The sequence below is a fragment of the Ammospiza caudacuta genome, chromosome 1 (assembly GCF_027887145.1).
Source record: "Ammospiza caudacuta isolate bAmmCau1 chromosome 1, bAmmCau1.pri, whole genome shotgun sequence".
Classification (NCBI taxonomy): Eukaryota; Metazoa; Chordata; class Aves; order Passeriformes; family Passerellidae; genus Ammospiza; species Ammospiza caudacuta.
The window spans coordinates 111,282,967-111,298,633 of NC_080593.1; positions in this window are offsets into that span (position 1 = coordinate 111,282,967).

Genomic DNA, 15,667 nt, shown 5'->3' on the forward strand with positions numbered 1-15,667 from the left:
GTTTAGACTCTCTGTCACTGTAAATTTTTATTTTTTTTTTGCAAAAAAAAAGTGATTGAAGTGGAAGAGAAAAGCAAATGAGAAATGCTACTCAAGAGAGTTATAATATTTTACTAATGACATTATCAAAAATGCTCTTGGGAAACATTATAGTTACATATTCCTTTTATTCTCTGTGCCTAGAAAGTTTAGTGAAATATGAAACTGTCCAAATAGCCTGTAAAATCTATAAGGTTTTCTCATTTTAATATATCTTTCAACCATAGTGCTTGTTGAATTAGATCAGCATTAAAAATAAATACTATTTATCTTAGGAGCCATCATGCATATTTTAGTCTATGATATTATTCAACATCTTAATTGCTGCATTATAATTTGAAGCACAAAGGAATGAATTCTGATCTGAATTATATCAGAAGCCACTGGATTTAGTGTGCAAGACATGATTGCTCCTATATTTTTGTAAGGATATAGGCCTCAGCTTGGGAAGAGATGGGCTCAAATTGGATAAAAAAATCAGAGCACTCCACTCCAGCAGCTTCCAGCAATGCATGATGCAGACGCATGAGAGAACCATCCTCGCTCCTGAGAACTAGAATTGAATGCATAATTATTATTTTACTGTTTGGAAAGGAAGGGTAATGGAGGAAGGAAAGGAGTGCAATAGATTCAGCATGACAATACTGGTTCTCAAATTAGAAAGCCCTGAAAGAGGATATAATCACTTTTTCTTCCATGTCTTGTGTCCTGTACCAGACATGGCAAGGTAAAATCCAAACTTTCCAATCACTTCTAAACAGCCTGCTTAATTTTTTTACATTTATTAATTCTGTTTAATTCAGAAAGGTATTTCACATTCCTAACTTTTTCTACCCCAGCTGGTAGGAGATTTCAAAATTTCAACTCTTGTCCCAGTTTGAGGGGGAAAAAAATTAATGAGGTAATTTCTTAAGGAGCAGGAATTAACTGTTAGTTCTACACCTACAATACTTCATCTAAGTCATCTTATGCTCCTGAGTTGAGCCTGGCAAAGAGGTGTAATGTCACTAATCTGAGTGTGGTTGCTGTGACTATGCCCTTCTAAGGCAATTTGAAGTTTTTGTAATAGCTTGCTTCCCCTTTCCCTCCTATTCATGATTCCCCAGGGCCTCTTTTCACTCACTTGGTTCACTTTCCAAAAGCCCAGCCTGGTGAATCAATCAAACTGTCCAGATTCCTCAGCCAGGCACCAGCTCAGGCCTGCTGGTTCTTTCCCAGGAAAAGTTTCTTCAGAGGAAATTGCAGGGAAGATGCACAGAAAAATTGAACATTTGGACAAGCATGCATTCTCGCATGGAGGAAAATAATTTACTCATTGCAAATAATTTCTACTTCAAATTGATCAGGAAAGCAGTGAGTGCTTTCACTCCCCAGTCAGGCAATAAATGCTGCATGGCAAAACAATAGACAAATCTAGAAAGCTAAGCCAGCAGACATGGGTCACTAACTTGTAAGGAAACACAGGATGGAGAAAAAACCACACAGATGAAGAAAGCTGGATTTGGAAGGACAATAGTGCAAGGAAAAGGCATTGGACTCAAATCACAGTTAGATGAGGATAACAGGGCAATACTCTGCAGGTAAGTGAAGGACAGGCAGGAGGGAAGGTCCTCTTGAGGGTGGTCAGTGAATCTGTGTGGAAGCCACAGCAACAGATAGGATCAGAGCTTGAGGCAAATATGAGCAATGGGGAAATCAAAATACCGAAGGAAGTTTCAGAAGTTTTCCTAAATGTTGATACCAAAAAGTAAATTTTGGGCAATGTATTGCCACATTGCTGTGAAAAGTGATTTCATAAATCAACAAAAGGATTTTGTTAATTTATGAAATCACTTCTCTTAAAATCCTAGCCATTAAAGATATCAGTACTTACATGGCTCATCTTTTCAGCCATCTTTTCTTATTCACAAGGGTTTTCCCTGGGGGAACTATAGTTTCTCAAGGTACAAGCAGAAGCTAGAGATTATACCATGATTTTATAAAACCAGCTTCATGTCAACGCATGCTTTCATCAGGCACCATGTGTCTACTTCAATTGACCTTACCCAATTAATTAATTGTATGACTCACTCTAACAAAGGTTAAGACATTAAGGTTTTAGAAAGTTACACCAAATAACATACTTGTCACAGATTACTTTCTCATATAATAGTGTCATTAAAATCAGGTAAATAGATGAAGGGTCATGATGTAAATAAGCTTGCTGAAATTAAAATTCTCATTTGAAGGCAACAGCACTGCTGCCTGACACGCATGGTGTAATGTCTCCTTTTTGGGAGTAGGAAATCCTTGCCTCTTTCTGACTTGCATAAATGACAGGAAACTCATATGAGGAAATCCTCTACAATCTTAGCATTTTCAACTAGGGCAAGGGAACAAAGAGGAAAGGCAACTTGGTGTGCTCTTTTCAGGGTCAACATCCCTTGCTGTGCTTCAACGTGTGTCCTCAACTGTAAAACCACAGCTTCTGTGTGGGTGGGAAAATGCCCTGTGGTTTAACAGCAGTGCTCATTATATGCATGCCCAGGTTACACCAGAAGAATGTATCCCTGATCCTGTGCTTGGGAAACATTGCCCTGTTTCTCATCCCCTTCCATTATCCCCTTGTCCTTGTGCAGATTATTTGTGGGCACAGGTTATCTGATATATGTTATGCCTTGGATAAGAAAAATAAATTAGTCAAGTTGCACTAGCGGAGTTTCTTTCACTTGCTCTCCATTTAAGAGCAGTGAATCCAATGCAATAAATATCCTATTTTTCAGTTTACACTGTTGTTTTTCTCATCAGAAGTAATTTGGCTTCTTTGATAGCAGAGCTACCAGGGAAGTGCAAGATGCTTCTCCAACCTGCTGCCAGGTTGTGTTCAGCCACTAGTTAATCTTCCAGAAATATAGCACACATTTTTTCTTCCCCTGGATATATGAGATTGCACTTGACATTTCAGGATCTGCTTTCTCTGAATGGGTCCAATTTATCCTGGAATGCAGATTGTGCTGTGCAATCTACATTGCCATCATGATTTATCTCTTCATCTCTGCTTCCAGCATCTGCAAATACAGTCACTGGGTGGTTGTGTATTTGTTTCCACAATGCCCATAAAAATATTACCTATGGTAAGGTCAAGTATGTATGTTTCTGATGCTTCTTTGTAAGATCTGCCATACAGCATTTATTCTTTCCCAAGTACCTCATTTATATTATGTAATGTTATTTTATATTAGTTGGAAGGCCATGAAAGACTAATTTAAATACCCTATAGAAGTGTATTACATCAGCACAGTTACAAAACCCAATTATAATTGAAGTTCATCAGAGTACAGCCTGAATTGAGGTTGCCAAGTCCTGTTTCTAAAACCAAATTAGTGAGCATCAATATATTTCTATTGATGGTGCTTCATATTTTACATTTTATATCTGATGGGGTCAAACATGTGGTTTGAGTCCAGCACTGGAGGACTTCCATTGCATGCTCAGAATTATTAACAATGATTAACAGCAAGATAGAAGACTCTTCAGCTAGTTCATCTGAGGTTATTTCTCTCCCTTCCTTTTAGAATATTTATTTTTTTAAAGAATTTTTATTAATGCAGTTTCAAACTTACATTTGCGTTTTGGCCTAGCAAATTATCCACAATCCTGATCAGATGTAAATACATCCTTTCAAACCTTACCAAATACTGTAGCTAACATTAGCACTCCCCTATTAATTTAGCACCAGATCTTACCTGCAGCTTTACTTTCTCTTGTTTCTACTGTAGATTTCCTTCTGTTGTCCCTCATTTTACTAGGCTTGAATTTTCTTTGGATTTGTGTGGTAATTTTTATTGACATATTTATGTTTGCTATCTACTTCGAACTATTATCTTTCTTTCCTTTTCCAGAAAAGGTTTTAAATAAAATTGTTCATTTTAATATTTCAAATACTGCTTAACAGCAAGTAATGAAGTCTTCTGACACACATCCTAATTTTCATTAATACTGTTAATTTTCTCATCTAATACCTTCTCTGTTTTCCTTTTTTCATAACTATTTTTTTTCTAGGAAACTTAAAACCAGGCATATGTAGAACTTATTTGTGTGTGTGTCCCCACATTAAATGCAAACACTCTGTAAATGCCTACTCAGCCGTAAACACGTGCACATGTAACAGAGCTTGGCTGAGCCTGTTCTCCCTGTGACCTCACTTGATGTAATTGGTTGTGAGCATTGTGTCTCTCTTCAGACCACCACAACCTTCCAGCCTGGTGCTCATTTCAGCCCTTCTCACCACAGTCAGGTTTCCGTGTGTGCCATCTATTGAGAACTGGAAAAATATCATCAGTAATCCCTGAAATCTCAAATGCAATTTTGCCACTGTCTGCATGAGACTTCCATTCTTCATATCAGCAATGACAATGCCATTTCTGTTTTCACATATTATTGACAGGCACTTAAGGGCTTATTTGCTGGGTATTTTAATGTTGGTTTGTTACTCTGCTCTTTTTTTTTAACCTCTTTACTTTTAACCTCCCTGATTTAATGCTTTCCATATATTATTAATTCTCACATTAAGTCAGATTTTAAATGCGTGTGTGATTTACCAGAAGAAAAACCCTACAGATTTAGTCCCTGATTGATTTTTTAAATAATCCTAGCACTTAATTATCTTAGAGTGGCTAATGACCTTTTATCACATTAGATTATTAATGCAGTCATATGCAAAGAAATTGAATTTGGGTGCAATTCAGATCTAAATCTTAACCAAGTGACACCAAATGTAATGCACTAATAGACAAAATTAGAGTCCAGCCAGTGGCATGGTATTACTGTTTTCCTCCTGATTTATTGGATACTAAAAGAAACCAGTAGCTGTCAGAGGAAATTCATTAACTTGATTCTGACGGACAAGATTGCACATGTGCTGGAACATACTTTGTTGCAGTTTCTATAACAATGCATGCTGCTATCCTGGTTTTTGTGGGTTTTACCTATGATGACATACAATTCTTAGATCGGCTTTTATTATTCATTGGGGGATAGCATAGGAGTAAATAGCAAGGACAGGATTTCCTGTTCTTCTGCTGTCATTACATGTTTGATTTAGCAAGTTAATAACATGACTGTAAAGGCTGTTTATATGAGATAATAATCACTGCAGAGTTTGGGTCCAGAAAATGCTGATAACTTCTCCAAAACCAAATCTGTGATGGAAATTTCCAAGAAAATCACTTTGACAGGAGATTACTAGTTTTACTGCAGGCCAGATGCAAACCGAAAGATAACTGAATGTGTTGATGCTTTCATCTTGGAGGTGCCAAGTCTACTGCATTTCCCATTTTATTTCTTACTCAAAAGTGGGTCATACTTGACTTTGCTTCTGTAAAAATATCAAACTGTGGAAAATACATTGGATACTGGAAAATATAATAATAAATTGCCAGATATTATTTTTTATGATTCTATATTCAAATTTTCCCAATAACAAAGAAAAAATAATATTCTGTCATGACAAAAAAGACACTGCCCAAAAGATATTGCAACCTTTTCCAACTGTATTTAATAGGGCAGATGCAACTTTTAGCCAAATGAGAAGAAGCTAGACAGATCCCTAAACATTTAAATGCATTACTGAATGTATCATATATATCCCAGTGCCTGCAGAAATAAGTAGAACACTACTTTGTTCTTTGAGTGTTCACATGCCTGAGGACACCTAGAAGGAATCTGCCTCTTTTTTTGCTTCATTACAGGCAAAACCAACCCAACACTTGCTTTGGTAGATTGCTTTGACAGCTGCATTAAGGTCACTGTGTGATGTTTGTACATGTTCAACTCCTACCATGATTTTTGCTTGGCTTCAGCACTCATTTCCACTGTTGGCAGAGAAGCTTCATGCGCAGGGATGAATGATGTGAGAGAATATGACAAGAAAAATCACAGCTTTGTTTCCACAGCCCAGCTCCTTGAGCACCTTAACTTCCTGCTAAAATTAACCTACATTTGTTAGCCAACACAAGGACATGTCTCATATGTTTTGTTGCCCTATCTTGTCATTTGCCACAGACATCCCCATCACAGCTATCATAAGAGTACTGGGTAAAGAAATAACAGGCTGAAAACAGAAATTAGAATCCTTCATAACCTTTACAAATAGAGCAAAATAAATTTCTCTGAAATATCTGTGGTCATTGTTTATAACATTTAGCCATTAAGCCTTTCCCTATTTTCTTTGACAGAGGTAGTTGATGGTCCCTCATGCTGGCACAAGGAATGTGGGCCACAGCTGCCCACACCCGAGGAAACGCCTTCTCCAGTGCTAATGGAAATGTATTTTTAAAAGTAATCGATGACTGAATCATCAGCTTTGAGATAACCTACCTCTGCCTACCACTATTCAAATGCCTTGTCAGTTACATCTGTGCTCAACAGTTGCTCCCTTTCCCAGCCTGACACTTGGCACAGGCCTCCTTCTGCTGCTCATGGCAGGCAGAAGTGTCACTTAAGCGAGTGCTCAGGAGTTATTCCAGGGGGAGAAAAATGAGAAAAAAGGATGAAAGTTTTCCTTGCATGTTTCTGAGCTCCCTTGTTTCCAGGATCACTCATTGGCCTCAGAAGCTAAGTCGGCTTTGCAGCGTTCCTTCCCCACAGTGATCCAGCTAAGCAGTTGGGCCTTTTCCGCTATTCATCCGGCAGGGCTTGTTTTCACTATTTATGCCAGGTGACAGATTATGGAAAATTAGGTGCTCCTGAGCTGAGACACACAAATATATGCATGCATGGCTAAAAGTACAACTGTTTAGAGCAGCCTCAATATCTCCTAGATGAAGTAATGTATTAGCTTTTGTGGGATTTGGGAGGTGTGAGGCAGCCCCTGGCTAGAGATTCATGGCAATTGTTTGGAGGCCAGGCAGGAAGGGAAAAATGTAGGGCTTTAGCAGTGTTCAGAGTCACTATCCTGAGATACTTAGGTGTTATTTAATCTATCTGCACCGCGTTAAGTTTTGTTTGTTTGTTTTATGTGTTTAGGTGCAGTCTGAGAAAATAAAGTGATAAATTGAGTTAAGGGTGGAGGGGTTTTTGTGGCTGAACCTGAACTTTTTGCAAATTGCTTTTATAGTCAAGGTAAGAAATCACTGGCTAACAGCATAAGACAATTTGCATATAATGCATGAGTGCAGTTGTTCTTCACCAATCCTTTATATCAACTTTTTTTCCTACTACTGACAGTTTTAGAGGGAGGGTGAACAAACTGGCAAAGGGTAATCTGATTTTATATTCTGTTACATTAAAAGGGGAAAGCTCTCAGACAGCACTTGTGAACCTTGTACTGGGTTATTTATAGAAGATTCATCTGTTCCTCAGGGAAACAAAGAAACCTTTTCAACCCTGTCTAAAGTACAGGAATGATCTAAGTTAAAACCTGCCTGCGGGCAAACAGTGTGTAACAATTCAGAGTTTATCCTTGGACAGGGAGCATGTCGGGTCTCTGCTGTACCCTATTTGCACCTTGTGCAATCATTTATACTTCTGTGAAATAACTGCAAAATACCACCTTTTGTCTGACTTGGACTTTGATTGTATTTTATATGGCTCCGTGGAGCTATGGATGATGGTGGCTTCCAAAGAAGAGATTACATCTGAAATGCTCCTGTAGATCGATCTCAGGCTGTTAAGTATGTTAGAAATGCTGTTGCAGAGTGCTCTGGCAAGCTTGGCAGGTTGTTTGACAGTGGTTTACAATGGCTGCCTCATTATCCAACCCCACTCCCTGCCGGAGCTGCCGGAGCTGCCTTCTACATTGCAGAGCTGGTGGGAGCAAGGTGGACTCTTGCCTTAGTAGCTCTGGTGCAAAGATTAGCATTTTAGCAACGGGGAAAACAGGTGGATTCGCTCTAAAATGGCCAACTGAGTAGAAGTATCTGAGGAAAAGTCTGTGATACACTGAAGGTTACAGTGTGGTACAACAGCTTCTTCTAGCTCCTCCAAAAGCCTGAGGGGCTGCTAGTGAGTGAGTCAATATGCGTCCTTTCTTTTGTCCTTCCATGCAGCCCCAGGCTGTTATTTTGAGCTTCAGATCCCTATCTCGACATGATAGAAAGCAGTAAGCAAGTGTAAAGGAAGGCCTTTTCCTCTCCCATTAGCATCAGGAGTTTTCAATAGTGCACATAGCAGCAATGTTTTTTCTACATCTCTGCAAGAAAATTCACCAAAGCTTATCCATCATATCTGACAAATTTGACAAAAGCTGAAAAAAAGCTTTCAAAAGCAGCTGCAGTGACCACTAATTCAATCTGTTGTTATTCCTAAAACCAGAGACATGGCTCAAATGTTCCCAGAGGCAGGTATGCCTTTCCCCAGTCCAGACCCCGAGATGGTTAAATCAAGGAACCACTTGACACACAACAGCCCAAAGCTTCCCCTTCAACTGCTGCCTAAAACCCCGAACGTAACTCTTCATCTCCTGACTTCATCATGTGCTGGAGAAATTGCCTTGTCTCAACAACCTGGATAGTTAATAGCTTATATCATAGAATATCCTGAGTTTAAAGGGACCCACAGGGTTATGGAGTTCATGATCCTCTGCACAGGACAGTCCCAAAATGGTTGTCTCTTATAGGAGCAGCATGAAGTATTCTGCTGGTTCTGGGCTCAGGAAGGCTTTAAGTAAGCTGTTAATGTGCATATTTGTGACATTGTCCAGCAGCAACACTACAAAAATGAAATCATCTTTGCTGTGATGTCGGGTTTTCAATCACTAACTGGAGGCTTTGCCTGGCCCATGGGGAATGAGTTCCTCACTTCTGCTCTCAGTGAATCCTCACATTCATTGTGCATTTTGGTGCTACCAGGAGGCTCAGCTTGTCTGTTTTCAGCTCTTTGCTTGATGCAAGCAGGACCAATTTGCACAACCTTAACAACATATTCTAAGAAGAACAAATATCCTGCATGTTACACCAGGGATGTCATGTGGTCCAAAATGTTTACTGTTTTTTATACACCCTGCCTTATGGAAAGCCTATTTTAAAGCATTTGGTTTTGTTTCTTTCTATGTATAGATTCTGTCATTTCTGTATTTCTGCAGGTTTAAATAGTATGGCATAGATCTGTCCTTACTGTTGCACTTTTCTTCCTTCTGCAGGAATTCCAGCCACTGATATGGCCAAGACAGAAAAGCACATACCAAAACTGAACAGAATGCAAAATATGGCTTTGCAGCCTTGAACACTCACTGCTAAATAATTCCAGAGATGTGTCCATGCATGAGAACTAACACTACTGAAATCCCTTTTTAATGACAGGTATAAACAGAAATTACACCAGCATAATGACGGAAGAATAAGTTTTTGGAATTCATCAAGCTGATATCTAAAAGAGCACTAAAACATTCTGCCAGTGCCATTGTAAATCTTAATCTCAGACCTAAACCTACAGAAGCTGAATCTTCTTGACCCACTACATTGGCTTTGACCAGATAAGACACAAAAAATACCTCATAATTGTGCTTCATCACAAGTATAGTAGTCCATTGTTATATAGAGGTTCTGAGTTTGTGGAAATCAGACAGCCAGTAGCAGCAGCAATATCAAACCCCTATTATCCTTAATGAATCTGCAAGAAAGTTTGGCTGAAGACTACATCGAGGTCAGAATCAGGAATAGTTTTTGCTTTTAGTGCAGTTGGTCTAGATTTTCATCACAAAAAACAAGCCAAATGTGATCTGGGAGGGTCCTCCTCCCCAAACTAATTTTTTTTTCCTTTTTGCCTTCCAGATTTAATTCAAAAATATTAAGAGCCAATATAGTGGACAAATAAATTCACCACAAACTAATAATCATTTCACCCAAATGGACTTTACTTTTACAAGTTGAATGCTATTATTATATAACATATTAGTGCAATATTGACCCAGTAATAAAATGCTTGAGGAACTGAGCCTGTAGTCAAAGGAGAGCCTTCCCTAGGTATAGCCACAATGTTGTAATAAGGTTTGAACTAGAATATGTTGAGTAATGATTTAGCATGAATGGGTCATGGTATAAACCATAACAAGCTGCTGCTTCTCGCTGCTTAGGTATGTCTGAGTAAAATAAAACCTCATTTAAGAACTCAGGAAAAATACGTAGAAAAATACAGACCTATACAGAAGCTTGGGCTTGCTGTAATAAGGTAGACATCAGTGTTGAAGACTTTTTAAAAGCACTTTTAAATTTGTTATCTCAATTTAGTGAATTCAATTTGATAGAAGAACTCTTTGTTGATTTTGTTCTGTTTTGTTTTGTTTTAGTTGGACTTGTTTCTGTTTCATATAGTTCAACATTAATCCTTTACTAATATTTTTAAATTATAATATTGGAATAGTACTTCAGATGCATGCTATTTTTTGTGCATGACTACAAAGCAATACATTTTACTGGCATTTAGTAGTTTGATAGACTTTAGCTCCACATAACCTGCTTTTTAGAAACAACCATATTTTTAAAAGTCAGCAGTTTTTGCTGGTTTTCGGGGGGGAGAATTATGTTTACTTTCAAATAAAACTCCTTGAAAATGCTGAATAAGACTGATCATAATCTGAATGTAATTGACCGTCTCCTAAGAATTTATTCTTCAGAAATAGTTTTGAATTATGAAGATTGGCAGCTCTTCTTATTAATATATAGTATATAGAAATAATATATATATTTTGAAAATATATGCGTGTTGTATATCAAAAGTTCAAATTCTATGTTCCTTTCATTCTCTTTCAGAGCAGAACATGTTAGAGAATTTGATTAAGTGTGTAGCCATTCTAAAATTACTCAGGTCTTGAAATTCAATGGCCTTTAGTTTTGTTCATTAATGATAAGAAGCAACTTTGGTATCATTATTGAAATGTTTTTGTTTATGAATTTAAAGTGCCTATACTCTGCTGTGTAAATTCCTAAACTACATGCTATTCAGGTTGCTGAAGACAGACTTACTTCCTTTTCAGTTACTGTTCTGATGCTCAGAAAAACTTGAACATTTGTCCACATACATTTGAAAACTGGACTGAGCTGAAAAATTGTCTCCACCATGCAAAAGGACCATGCTCTGTACTGAAAAATGAGTAGGAGTCCTCTGCTAAGAGGTGTCAAAACTCAATGAGCACTCCTGAGAATTGATAGTTTGGTCAGGCCTGCTCCAAGAATATCACAGCAATTAAATTATGCTTTTAGAAAATGCCTGTGGTGGTAGTGATCAGTATTTTCATCTGTGCTTCTCTAAGGTCATGGATAACCATAACATAAGTTGAGTGCTTTTCTGGATCGATATCCTGACATGTTGGCACAGGGAACTGTGCAGCATCCATTAGCAAGGCTGACCTCTTGCCAGCATAGCATACATCAGGTGCCTGCTACACACTCATGCTGCAGTCTGGCATGGCAAAAGAAGGATCCTTATGATGTCTGGCCAAGGAAATTTCAATACTTCTTTTCTAGTCTGTAGTAACAAAAATGTATCAGTATCCACTAAACACATACAACTTCTTATTTGCAGATCCTCTTTTCCTTATTGCCCATGCAAAGTTGTTGAGGGTGAGCTAATGGGCTGTGCCTCATGCACCACAGATCAGAAGGGACAGCAGCAGTAATGCACATAAGCATATTATTTTACTGAATTTGCAGATTAAACTGATTAATTCTAGCAACCATTGCTGATAGGAAATAATCAAGAAAGCGTATTAATTGTTTAATTGATTTTGACAGCAGAGGACAAATGTACCTATATTTTTTCCCACTCCCCATCTCTCCTAGACAAGCAGGTATGCACTTAATATTTAAAATTTTAGCACTCCTATCATTGTAAGTGCTGCCTGAACCACTGAAAATGTGTAATAAGTCTTATTATGGTTACAACAAACAGTTACTTACAGCCAGGTCAAAGAGCATTGTTCAGTGACCCACCTGATTTTAAATCCAGCATGTGCTATTTCTACTGCCCTAAATCAGATTTGTGTAGCATTCCTTCTGTATTCTTATCTGGGTTTTGTAATCATAATTTGAAAACTGCTTATGTGGTCTAATGTAGGAGTCTGTCATAGTGGGAGGGTTAACATTTTTTTCCCTAAGTTTTGATAACTTCACATAAATGACTCCATTCTGAAGGTCCATGGAGGCTGCAAGGTCTTACTGCGACTCCATTTGTAGGTTTGAGGTCAACAGGGTGTAGACTTGGATCTTGATAAATGTAATTTACTTCTCTGATCATTATTTGCCATGGCATTTTAGACTCTGACTCTCACATCTCACAGAAGAGGTCTTTTAGAGAGGTTACAGACTCAAGGACCTGTAGACAAATCAACCAGCACTCCCATTTCTCACCGTGGGTGGGATGGGGGAACACACTCTGTTCCCTTTAACACTGCAGCTTTATTTTCACCACTTTAAACATGATCATATAAGAGACAGAACCCCAAGTAAATTAAAGGAATTCACACAGAGTCTATACAGTCTGCACTTTTATATGAGTTAATGCTTTTATGTGTACAGTATACAGGCACACTGGCTTTTACAGCAGCCTCTATTTGTCTGCAGCTCCATTCCAGGAGCAGGCCAGTCTTGTGTGTATTGAGGATGGCAATGCAATGCTGGAGGTAGATGACAAACAGCAGCATTTGAGATGCAACAGGACCAAACAAATTGGACCAAATCACCCCCCTAAACAGTACTGGGTGTACCACCTACTGCCGAGGGCTGCACGAAAGTTTCAATTTAAAATGCAAGATGAGACTTAAAATAAGCAAAGTTGGTTAAATGAAAGCTGTTTTGAAAGGATAGCAAGGAGCAAATATTCTATTTATAGTAAGAAAAAATTGAACCCTGTTCGAGAGAATAGACTCTTTTAACTAACCTCTGTTCTTACTGTGCAAGTTTAAAAAAGCATGTCCATTTTTTTGCATGCACAGTATAACACAGTATCTTTCAAAGATGCTCTTGAACTGTAAAAAATTAAAATTCATGTTCATTCATTGAAGCATATACAGTGATTAAAGTGGCTTTACTCACATGGTAACATATTAACAAGGAAACTGGCCTCTACACTTAAGATTTTGGAATCAGAAAGCGGGTCCTTTTTGGCAAGAGAAAGGCTCAATGTTTCATGTGCCTAGGAAAGTTGCTTTCCTCTTCTTTGAGAATTGCCCTCACAAAAGAAAACTTGGTCAGAAAGATGGACAGTGTTGCTCCAAAGGTGTTGCAGTGTTGCTTGATATGGTGGGAAGATCTGTGTAACTAAAAAACCATCTAGTCTGCTAGAGCAAAGTAGCCTAAAACATAGGGGAAAAGATAGTTGATTTATGGCTTCCTGGACACCCAGAAAACTTTTTACATGTATGAAATAAACTGTAAGAGTGTTGCCCTTAGTTTTGTCTGTGGCTGCCAGTGTTTGCAGATACATCTGGCAAGAGCAAAAGAGATGTCCTTCCCCTTGCACATGGCACCTTTTGACCTCTCTGCAGTTACACAGCTTTGTCTCTTTCCCCTTCTGCTCACATCCGTCTTTGTTCCCACAGAACAAATCTCTGCATTTTTCATATTGGCAAGTAGATGCACTGTTCTTGCACCAGCATTGTCAAGAAAGCAACAGAACAATAGTTGTACAAAAATATTTCTACAAAGTTGTGCAAAGGTGATCTAAAATGTACTTTTTGAGTGGCAATTTACCCCTACAAACAGTAGTTTACAAGCAGTTCTAAAAGTTTTCACTGCTGAGATTTCATTTCACAAAAACATTTTATCACAAGGAATAAAAAGTTGGAAGGGCCATTGGTTTAATTTAATCTAAAAAGTCTGACTTAAAATGCTCTCCTTCAAATAAATGTGTTTCATAAACTTCAGCTGCCTGATTTCTCTTTACATGTTTTTTATGTGAATGGCAAAAACTACGAAGGATTTACAAGGCTTGTGCCATGCTCTATATTGCTCCACGGTGCACCAGTTGTCAGCTCCAAGGTCACAGCTTTATTAAAGGATCAAGATTTACAATAATGTTAACAAGAGCATGAATGCCTTCACAGACACCTTCCTGTAGTTTACTTCCCTGAAGTCACCTGCACAATTTCTCCCCCTGCCAAAGCTACTAATCAATAAATACTGCAGTCTCCTGAAGAAAGTTCAAGTGGATCTATCATATTGCTTTAGTAATAAATCTTTGTTTTTGTTTAACACCTGCCTTCAAAAGACATAACCTTCTTTACCTGCAGTAATTAAACTTCCTAACAGTCTTATTTAGTGATTAAAACCTGCTCCCTTTTTAAAGATTGAGAAACTGAGGCATAAGACTGTGAAGTCATACAAGAATAGTAAAAGATCTGGAAGCCCATCTCTGCTGGCCTCCCATGTGCTGAGGCTGAAGGCCATGCTGCCTGTACCCCAATGGCAGTTGTGCAGCATCTCAACTGAAGCTTCTGTAATTTTTCCTTTTCATGTACTGTCACAGCCTGTCTAGGTTGTCTCTGAAGGTGTGGTGTCATCCTCACAGACACAAGCATGTACAAGAAGCTTGTGTCTGCAGGCTACTTAGCACTTAAGGTGCAGCTCTGTCTTCTTCTGGCCATCCCTGCAGTGCTGATGTGGTTACTGCCACCAACTGCTGCTAGTCACCCGCTCTGATTGACTGGTCTGGCTGCCTGTTCCATTCCATGGAAGATAATCAATCACTTTAACCAGTAGGGGGTTTGCCAGCCAATGAACATCCCAGATAACCCTTATCAGCAGGGATGAGAGCAGGATAGCAGTAACCTCTGAGCTAGCACAGCCATGGTTACCAGAGGACAACTTACCACAGCATCTCAAATCCCAGGCATGTCTTCTCCTGGGAGATCCCTGCCCAAGGAGTTCTGCCTTTTCCACCAGATTTTCTCCCAACCTGAAGTATGAGCAGCAAATATCCCAGCCCAGGCAACTCCTTTCACTTTGGGCCAAAGGCTTTGGAAGTGCTTCCCTTGAGACTTTCAGAACTCTTGGTACTTAGACGCATGCAAATTTTGTCTCCATGTGGTCTAATAAGAAGGTATTCAGGCAGTGACTGGCTTTTGTTGTGCTGTGTCTGCTCTCCCTTAGGAAGATGCTAACATTAATAGGTAATAGTCATTGTGACAGATATAGAACAAGAACATCCTTCACAGAATCACAGGATGGTTCATCTCTCTCATCTTCACCTGGAGAAAGACCTCAGCTTCAGCTTCACTCCCTGCAGGTCCCTCTCCCCTCCAAACCAAGAGCCCCAATGGTGTCATGGGCATTGCCTCTTGCTGCTGACCACTAGCAGCTACAAGAACCAGCTCTGATGGATGCCTAAAGCATTTAGGTTTTCATTTGGTTTTGAAATGCTGGAGTCTGAAAGCATATGTGAACCACAGGTCCTAATGTTTTGCACTCTCTCTTTCCCACAAGTCTAACCCCAGGCCCAAGAGAGAAGGGGATCTTCCCACCCAGAGATCTCCTCTGAACATCTGACTGTGGTACAGACAGCTGCAGTCAAGGACACAGGGGAATTAAGATCCATTTTCTCTCAATCCTGGCACTGGAAGGTTGCCCAGAGGAGTTGTGGATGCTTCATTCCTGGAAGTGTTCAAACCCAGGTTTGGATGGAGCTCTGAGCAACCTGGACTAGTGACAGGTGTCCC